At 40.6% G+C, this 26,758-nt stretch overlaps 1 protein-coding gene across 2 annotated transcripts in view; it reads right to left on the bottom strand.

The window, feature by feature from the left end:
* Nucleotides 1-26,758, bottom strand: part of Flo2 (flotillin-2) — an 85,457-nt gene that overhangs the window by 26,704 nt on the left and 31,995 nt on the right. Inside the window, exon 1 of one of the 2 annotated variants that reach the window (XM_067158883.2) lies at nucleotides 9,841-10,568. The exons of the other annotated variant lie outside the window; for it this stretch is intronic. The gene's annotated coding sequence lies outside the window, so the exon portion shown is untranslated. Of the gene's footprint in view, nucleotides 1-9,840; nucleotides 10,569-26,758 lie in introns of those variants that run through there. 2 annotated transcript variants of the gene reach the window in all.

Genomic DNA, 26,758 nt, shown 5'->3' with positions numbered 1-26,758 from the left:
GACTATTATCTCATTATACTTATTATTTTAAATTTGTTATATTATTACTGTAAAATGGCCCACCATCAGCTGTATCTAATAAATAAATAAATAAATAAATAAATAAATAAATAAATAAATATAATCGCTATATACATTTCCAAGGAAAATACAGGATAGGAAGTAATAATTATAATAAATGTATGCAAATATTACATAGAAAGAGGCTTTAAACGCTTCTTTAATATGTATAACAGCATATGAATCGATTAAAAAAGTATCCAGAACATAACCTACATCCAACGAGCTAGAATAACATAGAGGGGCTGTATACATGACATCCGCGCTCCCTGCTTGAAGCAAGTTGATGCAGCCATGTTAACGGTTGTCAAAACAAAGCGAATTGGCGCGAGAGCATATGTTGAGGTGACAGGGAGATCATGCATGTCAATTTAATTCCCTAAGTTTTAAGAAGTGAAAAGATAGATTATCGCTTTCAAGAATGCCAGCCGTAAGCTCAGCGCATGGTTGTACTAATCGGAGTAATAAAACCAAGGATATATCGTACTTTAAGTAAGTATTACTGAATTATAGCCTAGATTCCTTTTTGTAATTTCTGTTAGTAATTAAATACATTTTATTGTTTACTTAGCGAAAGTACGGATAGCCACGGTAATTATTTGTCGAATTTTGTTTCAGATTTCGTTTAAAGAACAAGGAATTAACTGAACAATGCGCTGTGAGGGCGAAAAGAGATAAATGGTATCCCACTCAATTCAGTTGCTTATGCTCTGTACATTTCCAGCCCTATTTAATTTCCATTCACATTTACAAATAAAGGAAATGGAACGCCCACCACCAAGAAAACGTAACCACAAAAAATCACTTATTTCGTTCAAACGTACACCAAGTATGATACAGCATTTTACTGCTATTTTTTAAATGTATACAGCCTTTATTGTAGATGTTTGTTGCCTTGGTTTTTAAAACTACGCCACACTTCATAATGGACAACTTTCAAGCTAGTAATCCCAGTATGATATGGTAATGGGAGAAACATGATATCCCCCCTATATTATAATAAACAATTACACTAAACGATTATTGTGGTAAAGTATTAATGGGCCGCCTCTGTGGTGCACTGGTTAGCGTGAGCAGCTGCCAACCCTGGAAGGCCGGGTTCGATTCCCAGCTCCACCACGAAATTTGAAAAGGGACACGAGGGCTGTAACGGGATTCTATCAGCCTGGGGAGGTCAACTGAGTAGAAGTGGGTTCGACTCCTACCTCAGCCATCCTCGAAGTGATTTTCCGTGGTTTCCCACTTCTCCTCCAGGCAAATGCCGGGATGGTACCTAACTTAAGGCCACGGCCGCTTCCTTCTCCCCCCCCCCCCCTACAAGACCCCTGTTCAGCATATCAGGTGCAGCCCTCCCTCACAGTTGTATGCCCCGACCCAATGTCTCACGCTCCAGAACACTGTCCTTGAGGTGGTAGAGGTGGGATCCGTCGCTGAGTCCGTGGGAAAAACCAACCCGGGAGGGTAAACAGATTAAGAAAGGAACACAGTACTCATGAGGATGCAATAATTTTGAAAATATTAACAGAATGAGGTTGTAACCTATTATAGGTCCCTATGATTTTAAGGTTTCCTGTCATAAATATTTATGTCCATCGTTTTTATTCTAATTTACGCTTAACCACAATAGCCAAGCAGGGTAACGCTCTTGTTCCGATTACGAGGCCTATTCGTATGTCAGTGTGCGATGATTTCGAACTACCCTACAATCAACTGATCGTGATGTTGGCCTCGTGCCGCAATGTGATGAAGTGGCTGTATTCGCTTTCATGCTTCAAGCTTTCGGCAACGGACTTTAATTCTCCCCCAGCGATTCTAAAATGCGCATTTTCTACACTTTTCGTCATTTAAAGGCCATGCCCCCTTGCTTGTGTGACCACAGGAAACATGGCGGACGTTCGTTCTATTAGGTTCACCCAGGAAGGCCTGGACAGAAAGCCAATTTCTTGCATTAAAAGCGGGTTAATAGTTTTTCTCTTTTCCACCGCTAGGTTCGCGTTTATGTTCTATTGTTTGGCGTGAATTCTATGATGATGTGTGTTACTGCAAGTTTTTTAAGAAGAAATAATATATTAAACTTTATTTTATACGGTAAGGTCTTATCTAACGTGAAATATGAAGAGTTTTGTCGTTTTTAATTTATTTGGTCTCACAATTTGCAATATATGGATGGTTGCTGAGATGCATTTACAGTAACATTTGTTTAGCTATGTGCTTCCAAATTATCGTCAAGGTGGTGGTGGTGATTATTGTTTTAAGAGGAAGTACAACTAGGCAACCATCCTCTATATAACACTAATCAGAGAGAAAAACTGGAAGGGGTCCGACACTTCGAAAAATGAAAGTATCGGCCAAAGGAAGACAAGGGCCACGAAGGGCTTGAAAATAAAAGACTCTCTAGCCCTCGGAAACCTAACAGCGTAGGGGTCGGCAAAGAACTAGAGTTGACCAAGGAAGGTCGGATAGGATATATGAAAGTCAGGAGCCTGGCACAAGTAAGTGGAAGAAATGCCAGGACTCAGTTAAGGGCCCCGTGGTTGCCAACACACGTTCAAAATTTCAGAGCCCCTGGGGCCAATTACCGTCAAGTTTCTCTTTCCATTCTGTAGGTTAAGATGGTTTATTGCCGGGCTGAGTGAGTCAGACGGTTGAGGCGCTGGCCTTCCGACCCCAACTTGGCAGGTTCGATCCTGGCTCAATCCGGTGGTATTTGAAGGTGCTCAAATACGTCAGCCTCCTGCCGGTAGATTTACTGGCACGTAAAAAGAACTCCTGCGGGACAAAATTCCGGCACCTCGGCGTCTCCGAAAACCGAAAAAGTAGTTAGTGGGACGTAAAGCCAATAACATTATTTATTATTAACATTATTTATTATTAACATTATTATGGTTAATTTTGCGTGCCTAACTGCACATCTGACACAGCGAAGAAATATACACAAATATAAATTTTCATATTTTTCCTAAAGATCCGAGTTTACGGGAGAAATGGAGGCTTGCTATTTCTGGACAGGGCAGCAGAAAAGTATCTCTTCCGGTTCCTAATGATAACGCCAGAATATGTAGCTTGCACTTTGTCGAATCAGATTACGGTGTAAGTACTGTGAGGGGAATTCTGCCTCCCCGACAAAGTGCCGTTGCAAATTCTTCTTATTAAAAATGTATTAATATTTACAACGCGGGCGTTAGGATATCTCGGAAAATGTAAACTTGTCCGAAAGCTGAAATTCCTTACCGCTCCAAAGTTTAAAAAGACGTTTCAGTGCCGCGACTGTGATCAAGCACACATCACATACGTTATACTTACATTTTTCAGGCCTGTTCTTGATAATAACGCAAAGAAAGTGACTAATGACTGTGATTTATTAAACAAATTCAAGAGCAAGCCTCTGAGCAGAAAAGTGTTGAAATTATAGAATTAGGGAAAAATCGGGTCAGTACTTCTATTTAGGCCTATTTCCCTATTCTTTACTCCTTTGTGATAAAGAAGTGCAAAATGAAAGAACTCTATGAAGTGTAATGTGTTCTAAGTTGTTTTGTATATTTATATCTCATTCACACGGGACATAATGATAATAAAAATGTATTATTTCGCGTTATTGTATGAATATTCAATATAAGGATATAGACAGAACATGAGAACAATAGAACATAAACGCGATCCAAGCGGCCATTGCCTGAACTACATCGTTCGCCCAGAAATGTGTCGGCTTGTCCAGGCCTTCTATTATAGCGTAGGCAACGACCCAGGCAGCGCTTCCGCCTCTCTATGTTATTCTAGCTCGTTGCCTACATCGCAATAAGGGTAAATTCAAGGAAGAAATAATAACCTACTGGAATATAATACTTTAAACTATATCGCACTCGTAACTTATCGGAAAGATAATTGCGTCTTTTCCATTTTTAACATACCTTGGTGACATTAATCACCTTTTTCATTATTAGCAAGTTATTAACCAGTTACACGAAGTACGCGTAATAAACAAACCTTTAACTAGGCACGACAACGGTATTTCTACAAGATGGCCACCATCCGAGTGAGTACTGACATTTCACCACAACACGCTCCATCTGACATGACATGATATACACCACCAACCATCTCTCAAAGGCACAAAGACATATTGATTCCTTGCAATCACGAAAGGGCATCTATTTCTAACAATCATAACCTTTAAGAGAATGTAATATGATACGACTTAACTTACAGAAGAAAGGATGACGTTCTATTGCTTGACATAAATTCGTCGAGGCGTGTTTCCAACCGACCATCACCCCTTTTCCAATCTCAGAAGTTATCACACCGACTCAATATACACGTGGTCTTGGGCTCAATATATGAAGTGGTCTTTACTACCATTAATACATATTATCAAATCAGAACAGTTACTAATATTCACTTAAACTTCTATAGAATGAATCGAAACTAACGGCACATCTTCAGGACCAGGTTCTGCATATGGAGAAATCCCGCATGCCTTACGGCGGAGGGGAGTGGGGAGGGGCGTGATATCTGGAAACTATAGATATAAAATGTGTAACGCGATGTTACTTAGCAACCATGCAGGCTGTGATGTGAAGTATAGATGGATGGCCATGACAGAGTCATATTATTAAAGAGGGTGTTTTAGAGTAAAGATGGGTGATGTGATCTGGCGGGTTGTGATGTGAAGTATTGATCGATGGCCATTACAGAGTCATATTATTAAAGAGGGTGTTTTAGAGTAAACATGGGTGATGTGATCTGGCAGGCTGTGATGTGAATTATTGATGGATGGCCATTACAGAGAGACATATTATCAAAGAAAGGCATTAGAGTACAGATGGAGTATTAAAATGAAATGGCGTAAGGCTTTTAGTGCCGGTAGTGTCGGAGGACAAGTTCGGCTCGCCGGATGCAGGTCTTTTGATTTGACGCCCGTAGATGACCTGCGCGTCGTGTTGAGGATGAAATGATAACGATGACGACGCATACACCCAACCGCCGTGCCAGCGAAATTAACCAATTACGGTTAAAATTCCCGACCCTGGCGGAAATCAACCCAGGGACCCTGTGAAGTAATCTATTGATGAATAGCCATGACTGAGAGACATTATCAAAGAGGGGCGAGAGAGAACAGATGGTCGATGTGATATTGCAGGCTGTGATGTGAAGTATTGGTGGATGACCATGACTAAGAGACATACTATCAAAGAGTGGCATTAGAGTACAGATGGTCGATGTGATCCCCTGTGAGTGAGAGCGGTAGAATAACACCCACTGTATCCCCTGCCTGGCGGCAGAGGCGACTAAAAAGGACCTGAGGGGCTCTCAACTTGGGAGCGGGAGTTGGTGACCACCGCACCCTCAGCTGAGTCCTGCCATTGCTTCCACTTACTTGTGCCAGGCTCCCCACTTTCATTTATGCTATCCAACTTTCCTTGGTCAACTCTTGTTCTTTTCCGACCCCGACACTATTAGGTTCCGAGGGCTAGGGGGGGTCTTTCATTTTCACGCTCTTGTCTTTCTTTGGCCAAAACATTCATTTTTCCAAGTGTCAGATCCCTTCCTTTTCTTTTTCCCCCTCTCTGATTAGTGTTGTATAGAGGATGGTTACCAAGTTGTATTTACTCTTAAAACAATAACCACCACCACCACCACCACTGGTCGATGAGATCTTGTAGGCTGTGATGTGAAGTACTGATGGATGGCCATGACTGAGATATATTATCAAAAAGGGACAATAAGGTACAGATGATCGATGTGACCTTGCAGGCTATGATGTGAAGTATCAATGGATGGCCATGACAGAGAGACATATTATCAAAGAGGGGCGTTAAAGTACAATAATAGTCGTTCTCCTGAACCTGCATCTTTCTTTCCCCTACATGTCCCAATTCGCAAAACCAGGATAAATCCACCCCTTGATATTCCGTATTCCCGCCTCTCTCTTCTTCAAAGAACTTCATTTATCCGCATTACAACCCTCCTTAACTCTATCTTCTGACAGGTACATGGACGTTCTTTCTTCTTATCCCTCCTTTAACGATTCTTCCTTAACTTAACCTATATCATTTTCTTCATATTCCTTTTTTCACTTCTCATTGATGCCCCCTGTATAGTACATAATGTAATATTTATTTTTTTAATGTACTATACCGTTACTTATGTGTCATATCTGTATGTATCTTACTGTGCCTAGCTATACCGGTAAGTTATTCTCTTCGTTTTTCTTTCAATCTTTAATTTTCTTCGTTATTCATTGTACAGTATATTATATTTTTATCCTAGAAGCTGATGTTCTCAAATCTCATCTTTGTTGCCAAATGTAATTAATTGTACTGCACCATTACGAGCCTTGGCTCAGGTGCCTCTTCTGATATAAATAAATAAAAAAATAAAAATAAAAACTTAGTGCGCAAAGACATCACATACGAAAGTGTTGTTGTTGTTGTTGTTGTTGTTTGAGTCATCAGTCCACTGACTGGTTTGATGCAACTGTCCATGCCACCCTATCCTGTGCTAACCTTTTCATTTCTACGTAACTATTGCATCCTACATCTGCTCTAATCCGCTTGTCATATTCATACCTTGGTCTACCCCTAGCGTTCTTACCACCTACACTTCTTTCAAAAACCAACTGAACAAGTCCTGGGTGTCTTAAGACGTGTCCTATCATTCTATCTCTCCTTCTCGTCAAATTTAGCCAAATCGATCTCCTCTCACCAATTCGATTCAGTATCTTTTCATTCGTGATTCGATCTATCCATCTCACCTTCAGCATTCTTCTGTAACACCACGTTTCAAAAGCTTCTATTCTCTTTCTTTCTGAGCTAGTTACCGTCCATGTTTCACTTCCATACAATGCCACGCTCCACACGAAAGTCTTCAAAAACATCTTTCTAATTCCTATATCAATGTTTGAAATGAACAAATTTCTTTTCTTAAGAAAGCTCTTCCTTGCTTGTGCTAGTCTGCATTTTATGTCCTCCTTACTTCTGCCATCGTTAGTTATTTTACTACCCAAGTAACAATATTCATCTACTTCCTTTAAGACTACATTTACGAAAGTGTTAGACAAACAAAACATGTATGGAAGCGCTGCGACGTAGCAGAAAGTATGTATCCATATTATTCTCTACAAGTAAAATATTTCATACTATTTCTTACTTTACCGCAGATTTTACACTTTATTTGAGTAAAAGCAATTATTATCTTACATTTGGGACAAATATTACAGTGACTTTTCGTGGATCCAATTCGTTCACTTAACAGCAAATTGTAAAATATATATTGTGTCATGTTACTTCTGGTTTGTAAGATAAAATTATGAATAATTTTCTCATACGTACACTAAAGGAAGTGTGGTTAAGTGTAAGAGAGGACTTTCCTTTTTCAATTTCTCTTTTCAATTTCGGTTCCCATCTCAAATTCCGTTTCCCATTTTAAATTTTTGTGCTGCGCTGAGTGGCTCAGACGGTTGAGGCGCTGGTCTTCAGACCCCACTTGGCAGGTTCGATCCTGGCTCAGTCCGGTAGTATTTGAAAGTGTTCAAATACATCAGCCTCGTATCGGTAGATTTACTCGCACGTAAAAGAACTCCTGCGGGACAAAATTTCGGCCCTCGGCGTCTCCGAAAACCGTTAAAGAGTAGTTAGTGGGGCGTAAAAAGCAATATTATTATTATTATTATTACATTTCTGCGATCAATCGTGTGTCCTAACTTCGCCACTACGAATAAAGGCATGCATACATACATACATACATACATACATACATACATACTTACTACTACTACTAACAAATAATAATAATAATAATAATAATAATAATAATAATATTAATATTAATAATCCATCACCACAAGCAGGATCAGCAAATACTTGGATCCTAGAACCCCTCTTTATAGGGATGTATCACGCAAAACTTGTCCGCTAGGCAGCGTAATGGTAATACCCGGTATCCGCTTTCCGCTGCTCGATTGTTTTACATGAGACTAATATGGAGTATTACTACATTTGTGATCGAAACGAAACTTTAGCTTTAAATGCATGAAAATGGAGTTACCATATTTGCTAATGTTTTTAACAAGATGGGAAATGGTATAGGTGCAATAGCGATTGCGGATTTGGAAGCAGAATTGAAGAAAAGGGGCGGAAAAATATCCGGAAAAAAGCAAGAGTTGATTGAAAGGTAAGGACTAAATGCAGCAACTCCTTTTAGCGTTTTTGTTAAGAATGAATTCTTTAAGTACAAAAAGCATTTTAAAACATTCCTAACACGGTATTTTTCTTTTCTTTGCAGGTTTGAGGCGTACATTGGTGTGACAGCAGTGCCTGGGCTACATCCAGTACGACTGAATTTAATTTCCCTGCAGCGCACGAGTTTCAGGATCTTGTTTCGGACCATAAGACAAATATAAAGAATTCAAATTTGGAATTAATGAATTATTTCGTGTTCAGGAAGTCTGAAATTGATGGTGCTCAAGTGTCAAATTACAGGTCACTGTGTAATTCAGGGTACCGCACACGGTGTTATGGCTGTTTTCCTATTTCTATATCTCCTTGCTCTCGGAGTTATTTCCAAGGTACTATCCGCACACTTTATCTTGGTGCATTTACATCCTAGTGCTGAATCGGTCGACCTCGGCGATCTTCGAGATTCATACTGGCAACCTCTGAAACACAAACTATGAATCGCTTAAGCATCGTTGTGCGACATCTGGCGTAAACTTTACGTACTGGTACTGTTGTTGTTTACACATCAAAGTCAAAGTATAGAATTCATGCTAGGAACAAGATTCGCATCGAGAGATATGTTTTATAATGTTATATAATGTGTATGTGACATAGTTGTTGGCTTAAGATGATAACGGTTTAGAAATTTCATATCGATCGATCATCTTCTCGATTCAATTCAGATTTCATTTTCATTCGGTTGGCAGCACCAGGCAGCACTACCGATACCGGGACAGCTCCCTCCTTACTCCTCACCCCGTACACAAATGCATCAAGATAAAGTGTGCGGACAGTATCTGTCCTACACCATGAAAATATCGAAGGTGCAGCGTTCTCCTTAAGTGTTCATCTTTCGCTTAAAATGATTGAAATAGGTCATATTAACTCCTCAGAATGTCACTCCCTTATTATAAAATTATTTCTTAATTAGTACTAATTAGCTTACTTACCAGTTTCAGTAATGCCATAATCTTCAACTGTAAAATGTTTCGAGCAGTCAGTTAGGAGTCACATTTTTATTTCGTAAGTCCTGCCTACGAATCGCATGCAACCACTTTTTACGGAAAGGAACCTGCTTAGGAAATTCATGGTATGATTTTGGGACATTGGGACACAGCAATAGTCAGGGATCACAATTTTCTTGTTGTCTTTGTTGTCGTAACGATTTATTAAATCTTTAACTTCATAATTTAACTAGGTAACTTCCATTAAAAATACATACAGACAAATGACGATCGACAAGCGCATACCGGATACTACTCGCGAGACATCTATTGGTAGTGTTTCAGTACATCCGTACTGCAATATTAACATCGATTCGCACCCCAGGGAAAAATAATTGAAAACCCCTCCTGTATACGATAGTCCACATAAGGTTGGCGTTGGCAAGTACATCCGGCCGGAAAAATAGATCACGTCCACTCAAATGCTGATCCCAAGGAAATTGCAAAAAGAAAGCCACGAAGAAATAAATATTAATTCTAAGACAAATAAGTCAATCATGCAAGCACCTCCATGTGTATAAGTGAAATTTAAAAAAAAAAAAGCATAATTTTGTTCTATTTACCTGCGAACGTGAAACAGAAGAACTGACGTTCCAACCGTAAGTTGGATAAGTGGAAGAAGTACCAGCACCATTGATGATCAAGCGTCACTTTCTGGTCGTTAAGTAAAGTCTGTTACTTCAAACACCACCACAGTCAGTCAACAGTTCGCGCGGGCACTTCAGCTGGAGGAAAAACCAGTTCTGCTTTCAGCGCAAGAGGAAAACGAAACAAAAAGCACACGTAACTCGCCAAGGCTAAACCGTGCGAGATGTTTGACCTCCAAGTGAATCACCTATTCCAGACTGGCAACAAGGGAATTCTCTTCTTTCTAACGTAGAAATCCACTCAATAAGAAGGCTGTTTACAGAACACCAGTTTGTCCCTCCGAAGCTTTTAAAAACCTATATTTATATTTGCTACACGCAACACAATAACTTAATCACAGCTCAGACCAAGTTTATGGGTAACAAGACTTGAAATTATCCAAGAGATTAACTTGTAGTCTTCGCTCCAAGCCTGTTATCATCCAACTGCAGTATTAACTGTGTTACATACTAATTTATCTGTTGAAGAAGGCACACGCGATGAAATTCACTACCACCACCACAACTACAGCTTTCTTTTTTTGTTTGCTTTTGACCACAAAATTACGGGAGAGCAAATTCCGCTACTGTGACGCATAGATCATTCTGTTACATCACTTCTCACACAGATATGTGTTATAACTGATTATCATATCGCAAAGGCACTTTGCTTATATTTCGTAACCACAATTTTCCTTCTACTTACGAAGCTTTTCTTGAGTCCGTTCTCCGTACGACACACGGCAAACTGGAACAGGTCTGTTTGCAAATTCAGCTTCAACAGCACGAGACTCGCACACACAGCCACAGCCAGACACAAAGAACCTGTTCTGTTTCGCGAAATGCACTAAAAAAACTTACTTGCCAAGGGCAAAACACCTGGTTTATGCGGTCGACTTCTTATCATATAGTAACAACCATTATCACCAAATGTCCACTTACATATATCTAGAATTAGGAAATACAAAACGAAGATAACATCCTCCCGCACAAACACTCAATGGATGGCATTAATAATAACTTATGAATCAAACAAGTTAATCAACACCATAAACACTTCGAAACAAATCGCTTTGTGTTTCCTTAAAAGATAAGCAATAAAGGAATATGACAGAGTAAAATAAAACGAACGGATTGTATGGGAGGCGTGTCACTTTTTATGTTATTTGCTTTACGTCGCACCGACAGATACGGAATCTGCCAGCCGGGCGACTGCCCTAAGTGCAGATCAGTATTTATTTATTTATTGGGAATCTATTGTTACCTTTTAATAAATTTGGTCAGATGAACGCAGCATGTTACATCAGAGACCTTTTACGACAATGAGATTTCCTAAGTGAATTGCTGAAACGACTTTTTTCCCGGCCCTCAAAAATCTAGCTATCTCTACCGGATTTGAACCCGTGATCCCAGAATTCAGAGACTGCTACTGATCCTTGGAGGGAACAGTAATAAATGTCAAATGATACAGCTTGCATTCCATCGGCGTTGAGTGCCAATATCAACTACGCTACGCAAGCCGTAATTAAAATGAATTAAAATATAACACTTTCTGGCATTTGAACAGACACGTAAATATGTCTTAAATTTAATAATAGAATGAGGAATCGATAACTCAGACCAAGCTGACAGGAAGTTACTGTGTTCGCTCAAAGGTGACTATGCTTTTCCTAAAATTTCCATCCTGAGAAAATTGTACATCATTCTTGAAATTCAGGAATACCAAGACGATTTATCTGAACAATATTTAGATAAGAAACTAACCAAGGAGAGAGTGATATCATGAGGAAGGTACCACATGAGATAAATATTTCCCTTTCGAGGAAACAGGGTCCAGACATACGGGTGACTCATGATACAGAAGTAGGAAAACCAAAATGCGTAAGAAATCATATGGATGTAAAAGCTGGCAGAGACACTGGGATACCTAACAGAGCTGAGCTGTGAACTTCAATTTCAGATATGGTGCGTTCGAACCCCACAGTAGGCAATCGTGAGGGTTATATTCAAAATGTCAGTAATGCGTTCAAGTTATCAGAATGATTAAAATTATTTTTAAACAATGTAATGGGTATTATTTTGGAAAATGTAAAACAAGAATGCGATTGTGTGCCCGACTCACTAGATGAATGGTCAGCACTGAGGCCTTCGGTTCGGAGAGTCCCGGGTTCGATTCCCGGCAGGTACGGGGTTTTGATCGCGTACGATTAATTCTTCTGGCTCGGGGACTGGGTGTTTATGTTCGTCCCAACATTTTTAATCTTCATATTCAGACAACGCACTACACTACCAACCACCGCAGAAACCGCAATATTGATTACATCCCCCGCATACAGGGCTGGCGTCAGGAAGGGCATTTTGCCGTAAATAGGGCCAAATCCACTTGTGCGACACAGTTCGCACCCGCGACGCGCACAGATGTGGGAAAAGCGGTAGAAGAAGAAGAATAATAAGATTTTGCAGTATCATTACATTCATCTTCATGGTAGATTGTTACGCCTTTCAGTGTTCAATCTGTAAGGCTCTGTTAAATTACTGAACGTCTCAACAATTCTCCATTCGTAACTAGCTTTGTGGACTCGTTTAGTTCTATACATCTTATCTTTAACTCATTAGAAAGTCTAACCAATATCACCTTGGCCACCCCTCTACTTCTCTTACCCTCCATGACCAACATTATTCTCCGAGGTAACCTATCCTCCTCCATTCGCTTCACATGACCCCAACAGCCCCAAGCCGGTTTATGTGCACAGCTTCATCCATCGAGTTCAGTCCTAACTTAGCCTTTATATCCTCACTCCGAATACCTTCCCGTCATTGTTCCCACCTGTTTGTACCAGCGATTATTCTCGCTACCTCCATGTCTGTTACTTCTAAGTTACGTCGCACGGACAAAGACAGGTCTTATGACGACGATGGGATAGAAAAGGCCTAGGAGTGGGAAGGAAGCGGCTGTAGTCTTAATTACGGTACAGCCCCAGAATTTGCCTGGTGTGAAAATAGGAAACCACGGAAAATCATCTCCAAGGCTGCCGACAGTGGGGTTCGAACCCACTATCTCTCGGATGCAAACTCACAGGTGACTCTAATTATTTGAGAAATGGCATGGAATGATATTAATAGACGAATAAACTTGAATAGAGTTTTTTAAAGTAGGAAGATTAGAATGGTTGGAATTCAAAAGGATAAATTCGGGCAAATATTCGTTTATAGGAAGACGAATTAGTGACTTCAATAATTGACTTAGAGGGATGTTCAACGGAAAAGTTTGATAAATTTCCAAGTTCTGTGAAATCATTTAAGAAAAGACTAGGTAAACAACTAATAGGGAGTCTGCCACCAGGGTGACAGCTCTAAATGCAGATCTTTGGCGAACGAATTAACTAAGGAAAACGGATAGGTGATATTAGGCTATGTATGTAAGTTAAAAGTGAGCAAAAGCAAAGTTTCCTAGACTTAAACACACAGTTTCTTGGATATGAACCTGCAAATGAACCTTAAAATATGCAAGTATCACATCTGGGCAACCTTAAGGAAAAACTTCACTTGTTCGCGGGTCGATAAAATGCAAGTTTTGAAATCAGCGTAGAGAAACACAAATCGCACACTTAAACACAAATCTCAGCGACACTCCTCGAACAAAACTAACAAAAAATGTGGTCACTCGTTGACGTCTATATGATAACAGTCTGTCTTAAGGAGGAGGAGAAACTGATATAACCTCTGGCTACCCCCACCACAGCGAAATGAAGCACTTGAGACAATTTGCAACGTTAGCTCGCCAAACTGTAGGAGTTGGCAGATGCTTTAAAAATGAAAGGCAAGGCCACTTTTCTTTCGACCGGTGGGTCACTTTCAAGGTGCACCACCGATCGAGCATGAAGGAGGAAAAACAAGGACAGTTTATAGTGACAATCAATGAAGCAGGAAAGAATCATAGATTGTGTAACAAATTAATTGTGGCGTAACCTGGAGTTTCCAAGGAACGTTCACGTTAACGGGAAGATATAAAATCTCAATTACAACCATGACACAAAAGAATTCTTAGCCTCGTCCAAAAGTGTTTGTAATTTTCCCCAGTCCCGAACTTGCTCCTCTTCTCCGTTGATACCCTAAAGATCCTACAACCGAGCTCAATAGTTGCAGTCGCTTAAGTGCGGTCAATATCCAGTAATCGGGAGATAGTGGGTTCGAACCCCACTGTCGGCAGCCCAGGAGATGGTTTTCCGTGGTTTCCCATTTTCACACCATGCAAATGCTGGGGCTGTACCTTAATTAAGGCCTCGGCCGCTTCCTTCCCACTCCTAGGCCTTTCCTATCCCATCGCCGCCATAAGACCTATCTGTGTCGGTGCGACGTAAAGCACAGATCCTACAAGGCCTGATCACTCCAGGAAAGACTGCCCACCAAGAGTTCCGTTCCTACCTGACTGTCCAAAATAAATAAATAAATAAATAAATAAATAAATAAATAAATAAATAAATAAATAAATAAATAAATAGATAAATAAATAAATAAATAAATAAATACATTTATTTATTATTCGTCCAGGGGCCATGTTCCTTATCAATTGTTTGCCTAGCCTTTTCTTAAAGGGCTCAAATACGAAATTTATCGATCACCTTCCTTGATAAATTATTCTAATCCCGAACTCCTCTTCCTATATACGAATATTTGCCCCCTACTTGTCCTCTCGAATTCCAACTTTATCTTCATACCATGATCTTTCCCAGCTTTAAAACTCCACTCAAAGTTAATCGTCTACTCGTGTCATTCCACGCCATCTCTCCACTGACAGCTCGGAACATGCCACACAGTCGAGCATCTCGTCTCCTTACTCCCAAGTCTTCCCAACTTTCCTTCAGTTCTTGTATCAAGTAATCCACGTGCTGACCCCATACACTGGGACAATACTCTAATAATTGTGTTCTTACTAGAGACTTATATGGCCTCTCCTTTACTCACTTACTTACTTACCTCACAGCCTGTTTCCAGTGATTCGACCGGGTCAGGAATGAGGATGGAAAGTGTGCCGGCTGCCGAAGCCTGTCGCACTCTTCTGGGGCAATGATTAATGACTGACGGATGAAATGACATGATATTGGAGATTGTTGCTGGAATGAAAGATGACAGGGAGAACCGGAGTATCCGGAGAAAAATCTGTCCCGCCTCCGCTTTGTCCAGCACAAGTCTCACATGGAGTGACCGGGATTTGAACCACGGAACCCAGTGATGAGAGGCTGGCGCGCTGCCGCCTGAGCCACGGAAAATTTCCTTTGCACCCTAACGACAATCATTAAATATCCTCATAGCAATTTGAAGAGATCCGTAATTTTTGTTCGTTCGTATACTCCGATTGCTGAGTAGTTTTCAGGTGTTGTTTTACAGGTCGTAAGATTTTCTAAAAGAATATTACGTTTATTAAGTCATCGTACTGTCCGCCTCTGTAGTGTAGTGGTTAGTGTGATTAGCTGCCATCTCCGGAGGCCCGAGTTCGATTCCCGGCTCTGCCACGAAATTTGAAAAGTGGTACGAGAGCTGGAACGGGGTCCACTCAGCCTCGGGAGGTCAACTGAGTAGAGGTGGGTTCGATACCCACCTCAGCCATCCTGGAAATGGTTTTCCGTTGTTTCCCCACTTCTCCTCCAGGCAAATGCCGAGATGGTACCTAACTTAAGGCCACGGCCGCTTCCTTCCCTCTTCCTTGTCTATCCCTTCCAAACTTCCCATCCCCCGCAAGGCCCCTGTTCAGCATAGCAGGTGAGGCCGCCTGGGCGAGGTACTGGTCATACTCCCCAGTTGTATCCCCAGACCCAGACCCAATGTCTCACGATCCAGGACACTGCCCTTGAGGCGGTAGAGGTGGGATCCCTCGCTGAGTCTAAGGGAAAAACCAACCCTAGAAGGTAAGCAGATTAAGAAAGAAAGAAAGAAAGTCATGGTACTAATTCGATACCTTGGACGCCCCTTTTAGTCGCCTGTTATGACAGGCAGGAGATACCATGGGTGTATTCTTCGTCTGCGTCCCCCACCCACAGGGGGTTGTGTGTTCGGTTCGCGTGAGAGCTATTTTATTTCGCTCAAGTCCGCCGGCAAGCCGGTTAGGACCCCCCTATCCACCACCTGGGACGCGCCACGTGGGAGTATCAACTCTTCCCCTGCTACGCCAGCGTATGTTTACCTTTACTCTGCATGTTTAGCAGTTACAAGAACGAATGGACAGATTAGAAAAAAACCCCAGCTTAGTAATAATCAATAACATTACTACTGAATTCCCAGCTCATCTTTATCCAAGGTTCGTTCTAAGAGGATTATACGTCGTTTCGTTCGATGTTGATCGTCTCAGTGACATGTCATAAATTTTCATTCCTAATTCATTTACGTCCCATGTTGTATTTAACGTCGTTACACTAAGTCCTACTTAACAAATCTTTCCATCACACTTTGATGTTTGTATTGCAAATAACTACACTCCGTGTTTATTAATTCCCCTGTCCTTCCAGGTATCCAAAGTAATTATATCCATTATAGCAATCGTTTGTCCTTTTCTTCGCAAGGCCGTCGTAGGTAAACTCCTCAAGGCGGAATTTTATGTACGGTATATTGTGTAACTGTTTGAGTAAATAATATGAAAGTATTGTCGGAAAACTCCTAAACTCACACAAAAACTTGTTTCCTATTGGCTTGTAACTGTGACGCCCATCAAAACAGAGTGCCACAATGACTTTTGTTTTAATGACTGATAACGTATTTTCACGTTACATTTCCATTATTTTATATAGGCCTATTTCGGTCAGATATTGTATTAATTCCTGAAGCAATCTTATCAATACCTGAAATGTTGCTAGGTGCTTCTCAAACTTTTCCTTTAAATGAATGAAGAAAGTTCCTGAAATTCCATGCTTCAATTCGGTGTAAATACATTTCCCTTTGTATTTAAAAAATACTTTTCCCGAAAACTCTAAAATGTATGTGATTTACAACTGGAATTTTGTGTAATATTTATTTCATGCTATATGAGTAATGACAAAATTGAACTTTCCAGTTATTAAGTATTCTTCTTCTCCGACTTCTTATGCGCGAATGGGTCACTTAGGACATTTGTTGAGCTCTCCTCCTTGCCCAATAGTTTTTTATTTTCATCGAGTGTTGCGATTTCTATTCCTCCGACCAAGTACACCGTGTTGATTTCTTCTTGTTTTCCTCAAATCCTCTTGTGTGAACAATTATTTTCCTGATTATATTTCTATCCTGAAGATCTTTCTCTATTTGCTTATACCATTTTGATCTAGTACTGTGTAGAGATGAGAAGAATGCAAGAATGAGGAATGCGGCATACAAGCACGAACTTCCTGTTCTGCCCAAACAGATCGGTTCTTATCTGCTACACGAAAACATTGACTCACACTTTGCAGTTTGCTGGATTACAACTGACAAGGGCGAAGAGCTGCCAGTAGAAGATAATAAGAGTCGCCTGGGTAGTAGCTGAGTTGCTATGGTAACCATTGCGTCACTGGCTCTGCTGGTGGAAACCCCTTCGCCCCGTGCCTCCCCGGGCTTGTGCATTCTTCTGATCTCCCAACAATACGTTTGATTTGAAAAAAAAAAATGTATTCGATAAGTAAGTCTACTGCTATTCATTCTTTCCAAATGGCTTATAAAATGAATTCGTCGCAGTTCCATTGTATTAGTAAGTTTAGATAATTTCAAGTATATTTCTGAGTTGGGTTTGGGGTAATGTATTCCATTTTTCATGTAAATAATAATAAAAATAATAATAATAAATAATAATACTAATAAATAATACTAATGTGTCCTTCGAGTTGACGCCATATAGGCTACCTGCACATGGGCCGTGTTGTTATTGTTAGAGTAATCAGTCAATAGACTGGTTTGATGCAGCTCTCCATTCCACCCTATCATGTGCTTTAATCCTCATCACGACGCGCAGGTCGCCTACGGTAGTTAAATCAAAAGACCTGCATCTGGCGAGCCGAACTTGTCCTCGGACACTCCCGGCACTAAAAGCCATACGCCATTTCATTTTTTCATGTGCTAACCCTTTCATTTCTACGCAACTGCTACATATTACATCTGCTGCTCTAATCTGCTTGTCATATTCATACCTTGGTCTACCCCTACCATTCTTACCGTCTACACTTCTGGTAGATACTTCTGGCGCCACTCGTAGGCAACGCAAACCCATGGTGCACCTCACTATAGGTGTACTAATCACAGGGACTCGTTCCTCACACAGTGGGTACAAATCACAGGCAAAGCAGACCAACAGTGTCGCTCATATAGTGATACTAATCAAAGGCACTCGAAACCCACAGTGAGCCACTCTCTGCTGCCACTAATCACACACCTATTGTGTGTAGTGGTACTACTCGCAAGTAAAGGCGACTGGTGGTGATCTCCGCGTGATGATACTAATCACAAGTAGTTTCATGGTTCTAATTCAATCATCCTTTGGTCGCCCCTTTTAGTCGCCTCTTACGACAGGCAGGGGATACCGTAGGTGTATTCTTCCTCTGTGTCCTCCCCACCGGGGGTAGAGAGAGAAACATAATAAAAAGAAGGGATGCGTCACTTCGAAAAATGAAGTTACGGATGAAGAAAGACAAGGGCCACGAAGGGCGTGAAAATGAAAGACTCCCTAGGCCTCGAATGCACCAATACCGTCGGGGTCGGAAAAGAACAAGAGCTGACCAAGGGAGGTCGGACAGGATAGATGAAAGTGAGGAGCCTGACACAAGTAAGTGGAAGCAATGGCAGTACTCAGCTAAGGGCCCCGTGGTCGCCAACCCATGCTCCCAAGTTGAGAGCCCCTGGGGCCCCTTTTAGTCATCTCTTACGACAGGTAGGGGATACCATGGGTGTATTATTTATTTAGTTAGTTACAAAACTGTTCCTGAGAATGAATAATAACTTCGCTGTAAGTAGACTACTGCCTCGAAATGAGACACTCCCGACAAAGATTGCAGACCTCCAAAACTTCCCACTCCTAAACAAATTCTACGAACTCCATTAGTGGAAGACCATCACAAGATTACGTCAAAGAGATCTCCAAACGAGGTTTCAACGACGAGGAGGACAAGAGAGAGCAGACTGGTGCGCTGTCAGAGAAGTGACCTACTAACGTCGTAAGTAATCTAATAATTGGCACTTAGTATAATTGCGGAACTGCGCAATTGCTGGTAAATATGTAAGCCGCTTAAGGACACTGGGTACTCTTATATGACGAAAAAAATGTTTTTTAAAAAATTTTGGTCCCATACAATTCTCCAATGTTTTCTGAATCCGAGTATATATAGTTTGTTGGGGTTTCGACGCCTGGAATACCATTCATTGGTCATTTAAAAAGGTGTATCTTGTGCCACGCCCATGTCAAATGTCTTCACAGATAACCAACGAGTTCGTGAACTTTGTCCGAAGGGTAGTGACTCGTGGTGTGGTCACCAAAAAGCACTGATATCTGGTGAGACATATAAACATTCACTTCCTGAGACAGTAAACCAATTTATAGAGATCTGAGTGATGTAAAACTCCTAGTCAAATGCTTACATGGGGGCACTGAGAGTTTTAATCGCTGTATTAAGGAGAGAATAACAAAAAATGTTCTTGTAGGACTAGATACTCTCAAGATGGGCTTTTTACAGATGCAGTAATCTGCTTCAATGGTGGTGCAACAGCTGGGATCAATGTCTTGAAGAACTTGCGAATAAAATGTGGACCCAACATGGAAAACTGTCTCTTTACTATTGACAAGTGAGTGTACGGAGAGCAGAGAAGTTCACTGAACTGATAACCAAGAGGCCAGGAGCAGAAAAAGGAGCCTGAAGAGGATAAGGGAAGAAGCAGAATCACATAAAGATGTAAATTATGCAGTTGGGATGTTCTAAAGTTAAGGTAGCTATGCAAAAAGTAACCTACATTTTGAATGTTTATGTACCTATAACTCTGAAACCATTTGAGCTAGAGGGCTAATATTTTCTACATGAACTTATATAATAGAGTTCCTGAATGTTAACCTAAAATCATTTCCAAAATTTAGTAACAGGCTGAGAAAAAAGAATCAATTCACAAAATGTAAAAATTTAAAAAAAAAATGTTGAGAGGGAATAATATTTTTCTTAGATTCTATTGTAATTCTGAAAATGAAAACCTACAACCTGTTTTCCAGTCTTTGACCGGGTCAGGGATGTAATGAATGAACCATACATATAGGCTATTATTACATTGGATCGCCATTCCCGAATTGATTTATTAATGACTGATAAATGCTATGAAATGATAATGGAGTGTGTTGCTGGAATGAAAGATGATAGGGAAAACCGGAGTACCCGGAGAAAAACCTGTCCCGCCTCCGCTTTTTCCAGCACAAATCTCACATGGAATGACCGGGATTTGAACCACGGTATCCAGCGGTGAAAGGCCGACGCGCTGCCGTCTGAGCCACGGAGGCGTCTATTGTAATTCTAATGAAACAACAAGTTTACTAAGCTGATATTATCCATTATCAGTATATGTAAAATTTTAGAGCATTTGGTTGAAAAACAACTAAGATAATGGTTTTTGAATGTACCAAGGTTACTTTTTCTCTGATTTTTTGTTTTTTCATTTGTATTTATATTCCAGATTTCATAAACCCAAAGGGCATCATTCACGTCATCATAAACTGCTTTTTACATGTTACAAGAATCTTAGTTTTAGCCTTACCATAAACCGAGAAAATGCTTAGTAAAATGATGCCAGCTAATGTACATAATTCACATGTTCAGGAGTATGCAGTGTCCTTAGGAAAGCCGCTCTATTACTGGAATAACTGGACAATCTCGTAACAGATGTTCTTGTTGTTAAGCAACTGTACTATCGGGCAGTGCAGAGGCCTTGTTCTCCCCCCCACTCTGTTACAATCCCGCCTAATTGTCTATTGTACTACCTAACTAAGCGTGTAGGCGTATTGTCGTGAGATACCGGAACTTCTGTACGATCCTTTTCAGTCCCAGTTGACAACATTCATGGCAACATTGTTTTAATGCTTTCTTAAGTCTGGCGCTTTAGACCGCTCGGCCAACCTGACTTTGTTTTAATGTGGATATGATTTTGGGCTGAGGGTGTGTCTGGAAATAGAGGATGGTTGCCTTGTTGTGCTTCCCCTTATTTAAAACAATAATTACACCACTACGACCAGCAGCAGCACCACCAAACACTCTATCTGGAATGAGCGTCATGAACTTAGTGTAAAGAACAACTTTCCGTGGACAGAATGATGATGAAGATGATTGTTGTTTAAAGGGGCCAAACAACTAGGTCATGGTACGAAATGAGATGAAATGTTATGACAATTTAAAAATCCAGAATCCTCCACTGACTAGATTAAAGAACGCGAGGACGAAGAATGAATGCATGGATATAAAGTTAGAACAATCAGTGGATCCGACCCGCAATGCCCCATGTTTCCAGAAACTAGCGTTAAACAATAGTACTACTGAGCAAGGGACTGCTTCTAACGCACAATACTGAATCTTTTTTTTGCTAGGGGCTTTACGTCGCACCGACACAGACAGGTCTTATGGCGACGATGGGATAGGAAATGACTAGGAGTTGGAAGGAAGCGGCCGTGGCCTTAATTAAGGTACAGCCCCAGCATTTGCCTGGTGTGAAAATGGGAAACCACGGAAAACCATTTTCAGGGCTGCCGATAGTGGGATTCGAACCTACTATCTCCCGGATGCAAGCGCACAGCCGCGCACCTCTACGCGCACGGCCAACTCGCCCGGTCAATACTGAATCGATGATGCTTGTAGTCGAAACGGGTCCAAAATCCAGGTCATCGCCCCTCATAATGGTACTTATCTCTAGGAAAATAGAACCATGCTATTTGTCATGTTGCGGTACTAATCAAAAGTAGCGTAGACTCGCGTATTAATGAAATACCCACATGTAACACAGACCTATGGTGTTTCGCACACTGCGGAGCTATTTACAGGCAACGCAAACCTATGGCAAGGCAGAACCATGGTGTAACTTATATAGGGGTACGAATCACAGGTACTGTAGAAGCCGGCAATGTACTCTATTGCTACTAATCACAAACCTATTTATTACCTAACATAGTGGTACTACGCGCAAAAGCGACCCATAGTGTTCCCCGCGTGATGGTACTAATCACAAGTAGTCTCATGGTTCTAATTTGATCATCCCTTGGTCACCCCTTTTAGTCGCCTCTTACGATAGGCAGAGGTCCGTGGACAGAAAACCGACATCCTGATAACTAGAGCCCGGATTATATGTAATTAGATATTCTGTTCCCATAAATGTAGCTACAGGAAAAGCTAAAATGTCGGCGAATCACACTGAAAGGACCATTATTTCAGGGCTTTAGAGTTACATATTTTTACATATTTCGACGCATAATAAATATGTTTTTATAAATATTACATATTTTAAATATTTTGAACGATATAGCGCATTTGAAAGAAAACAATTCTTTTTTTCACTAATTTAACATCAATTTAAGTTTTTTAGTTAAACACTTAAAATTAGTTTTTTTTTTGTTAGTTGCTTTACGTCGCAGCGACACAGATAGGTCTTATGGCGACGATGGGATAGGAAAGGCCTATGAATAGGAAGGAAGCGGCCATGGCCTTAATTAAGGCACAGCCCCAGCATTTGCCTGGTGTGAAAATGGGAAACCACGGAAAATCATCTTCAGGGCTTCCGGCAGTGGGGTTCGAACCCACTGTCTCCCGAATACTGGATACTGGCCGCAGTCAAGTGACTGCAGCTATCGAGCTCGATCACCCAATCTTTAACACGATTTTAGGTCGGTATAATTTCTTAGTATAATAACCTCACGCCAAATCTCTTGGCCTAATAACATAATAGCAAGCAAGCAAGCATCTCTTCTTTCCGTCCATCCTACACTTTCAAGTGAATTTCATTGACAGCACAGCAGCATGTTAGTGACCTCAGAGGGCCATGGACCAGAGCATTAACACTCACGTGGGTCGGACTGGAATATAAAGCAGGAGGCCATGAACGTTAATATAACGACTGGTAAATTTCATTCAGAAGGCCATGAACCTCCACGTTTAAGGAAGCATTACGACGACCGTTCCGTATAATCTATTCGAGCTCAATAGCACGGTCTGCTGTTCCAAACATAGCAGGTTCGATTCCAGCTAATGTAGGTGACAACTGTCTGAGTAAAATATGACAAAGACGTTTTGTTGGCTTCCAACTTGTTTAAGAACTCCTATGAGACAAATTCGGCCATCCCGGCGTGTCTTAATTTCTCCAATTATTGAAGTGATATCAACCAAATAATATTATTGTTACTGGTTTTGCGTCGCATTGACTCGGATAGGTTTTATGGTGACGATGGGATAGAACAGGATGGGAATGGAAGCAAGCGAGCCTATGCCTATTGCTCACGGTAAGATGTTTCGTAAAATTTGTTGTACAATTAATTTTATAAATATTTGGTGAAAACAAGTTGTGTTGCTCGCGGTAAAATAATTTTATAAAACCCGTGGAAGTATCAGGATGGCTATCTTTGAACTCACTTCTGAACTAAGATGTGTACATGCTGCCATCTATTGATAAACTTTTAAACCAAGAATCAGCTGTTCAACTTACAGTGTGTTTGAGAGTATGGCTCCAACAAACAAAGCAAAACTTGCTGCTTTAGCTGCAATTATTATATGTTGTACAGTGGTAAAAAGGAAGAGAAGAAATGCCAGGAAATGCTGAACTCGGGATTGGATCCAAAGAAGAGAAGAAGGTAGAGGATTGCTGTCCTTGGTCGAAAATTAGTTGAGGTTAGAAGGACAGCATTCATATAGGAATTCGGCGATTGTTTTTTCTGCCTCTTTTCTTGCATTTCCGTTGTGGTAAAGTGACGTTTTAAATTCGTACAAACAAGCATATTTCTGGTATTCGTCCAGTAAAACACTAACAGCTTCCTTAGTTCAGCCGGATCCTGCCATTTTAGAAAGAAGTGTTTGTTTACAATAGAGCTTCACAATCTTCTCACGACGTAGCGCCAACATCATCGTGATGTCAGCTTCGCTGATTGGTTCGTTTCATAAAATTAATTTTACGGAATAGAACACGTCCTATTTTATGAAATGTTTTATCAAAGGTTTTATAAAACTTGAATTTGACCGTGAGCAACAGAAATATTATAAAATTAAATTATTGTACAATAAATTCGACAGAAAATTTTACCGTGAGCAGCAGGCATTAAGGTACAGCCCCAGCATTTTTTGGCGCGAAAACGGAAAACCACGGAAAACCTCTTTCAGGTGTGCCAACAGTGGGGTTCGAACGCATCACCTCCCGAACGCAAGCTGACAGCTATTGGATCTCAACTGTGAAGCCAACTCACTCAGTATTATTATTATTATTATTATTATTATTATTATTATTATTATTATTATTATTATTGCCTAAGTCATCAATCCATAGACTGGTTTGATGCAGCTTCCAAGTCACCCTATCCTGTGCTAACCTTTTCATGTCTTTGTAACTACTACATCCTACATCTACTCTGATCTGTGTACCATATTCATACCTTCGTCTGCCCCTACCGTTCTTATAGCCTACACTTCCCTCAAAAACCCACTGCACAAGTCCTGGGTGTCTTAAGCTGTGTCCTATCATTCTGTCTCTTCTAATCAAATTCGTGATTCAATCTATCCATCTCGCCTCCAGCATTCTTCTGTAACACCACATTTCAAAAGCTTCTATTCCCTTTCTTTGTGAGCTAGTTTTTTTTTTTTTTGCTAGCGGCTTTACGTCGCACCGACACAGATAGGTCTTATGGCGACGATGGGATAGGAAAGACCTAGGAGTTGGAAGGAAGCGGCCGTGGCCTTAATTAAGGTACAGCCCCAGCATTTGCCTGGTGTGAAAATGGGAAACCACGGAAAACCATCTTCAGGGCTGCCGATAGTGGGATTCGAACCTACTATCTCCCGGATGCAAGCTCACAGCCGCGCGCCTCTACGCGCACGGCCAACTCTGTGAGCTAGTTATCGTCCATGTTTCACTACCATACAATCCCATGTCCCAGACAAAAGTCTTCAAAAACGTATTTCTAATCCCTGTATCCATGTTCGAAGTGTGTAAATTTTTCTTTAAAAAAAAAAAAAGTCCTTCCTTGCTTGTGCTAGCCTGTCTTTTATGTCCTCCTTACTTCTTCCATCATATTATTCTACTACCTAAGTAACGTCCGGCTGCATGGCTAAATGGTTAGCATGCTGGCCTTTGGTCACAGGGGTCCCGGGTTCGATTATCGGCATGGTCGGGAATTTTAACCATCATTGGTTAATTTCGCTGGCACTGGGATGCAAGTGTCGTCTTCATCATCATTTCATACTCATCCCGACGCGCAGGTCACCTACGGGAGTCAAATGAAAAGACCTGCACCTGGCGAGCCGAACTTATCCTCGGACACTCCCGGCACCAGAAGCCATACGCCATTTCATACTATTATTATTTCCCCTTTAGGATCTTCTACAGACCACGTACCAATTTCAATGCTTCATGCTTTATTGTTCCTTCTTCTCCCTCCAATACTCCCTTTATATTCACACTATGTCTCCTTTACCTTTCCTCGGATCATTTTGAGCCTGTTTTCTTTCCGTTTCGACTATCCATTTTTAACACTTTCTTTCTAAAAACTCTCTTTCTGTTGCTTCTTCTTCTTCTTCTCCTACGTTGTTTCTTTCCAAATCTTTCTTAACTTCACGAATCCAGGTTGTTGTTTACTTCTTGTTCCGAAGATATTTGAAGACCTGGGTTACGTAGCGCATACCTATCGACGAAATACCATTGTATTATTTGTCACAAATGGAACATAATAATTGATTTTACACAAATAAAGTCGAAAATCTGCGGTAAATTAAGAAATAGTACGAAATATTTTACTTGCAGAGAAATATATGGATACATACTTTACTACCTTACAACTACCGTTTTCTGCTACGTTGCGGCGCTTCCGTATATGTTTTGTTTGTCTGACACTTTGGTGTGTGATGTCTTCGCTCACTGAAGTTGTTTGAATTAATTAGGTGTCGTTTTCTTCATGTTGCTCATTCGTTTTGTGTCCTAAATCATTCATGAACTGATGTATTTCTTGGACCAAGGATCATGCTATTTTGCTGTTCAAACTGCCCGCGCTAGTCATATGGACAAAGATAATGAGGACTTACAGACATAGCTCTCCCATTCGTTGATGCTAGCCCTGGACCTCAAGAAAGAAACAAACGAGGACACGAGCAGCGGAATACAACATAAGGGAGTCCTGTCTACAGCCCGTAAGTACGTATACATATTTCTCTAGTAACGACGGTATTTCTTAATTTATTGCAGATTTTTCACTTCATTTGTGTAAAACGAATTATTGTGTTCCATTTGGGACAAATATTACAGCATTTCGTAGATAACCGAAGAAATGTCTGGTTAACCAGTTGTCATCAATTCCCAAAAAATATCAATCGTTTCTTCCGTTTTGTTTCTGATATGTTTCCATGTTCCGATATATGTCATCATTACTTCCTGATTTCCAGAGTTCTGTAGTTATTAGCGGACCGAGTATTTTCCGCATAATTCTTCTTTCCAATACTTCTAATTTATTCAACTTGTAATTTAGTACTCGCGTATAGGCATTCTGGGGGATATTTTGAGTTTTTTTGTTTAGATAAACACTTTTTATTGTAGATATTCCTAATTACACCGTATGCTATTTCCATCTTGTTCATCCTTTCCTCTACAGAGGATTTTCCTAAACTGCTTTCTTGAATTGTTTCTTATAAATGTTTGAATTTCCTTTACCTTCCTT

The sequence above is a fragment of the Anabrus simplex genome, chromosome X, assembly GCF_040414725.1.
Source record: "Anabrus simplex isolate iqAnaSimp1 chromosome X, ASM4041472v1, whole genome shotgun sequence".
Classification (NCBI taxonomy): Eukaryota; Metazoa; Arthropoda; class Insecta; order Orthoptera; family Tettigoniidae; genus Anabrus; species Anabrus simplex.
The sequence above is the reverse complement of the archived record's forward strand: the minus strand, read 5'-3'. Positions and strand labels throughout refer to the sequence as shown.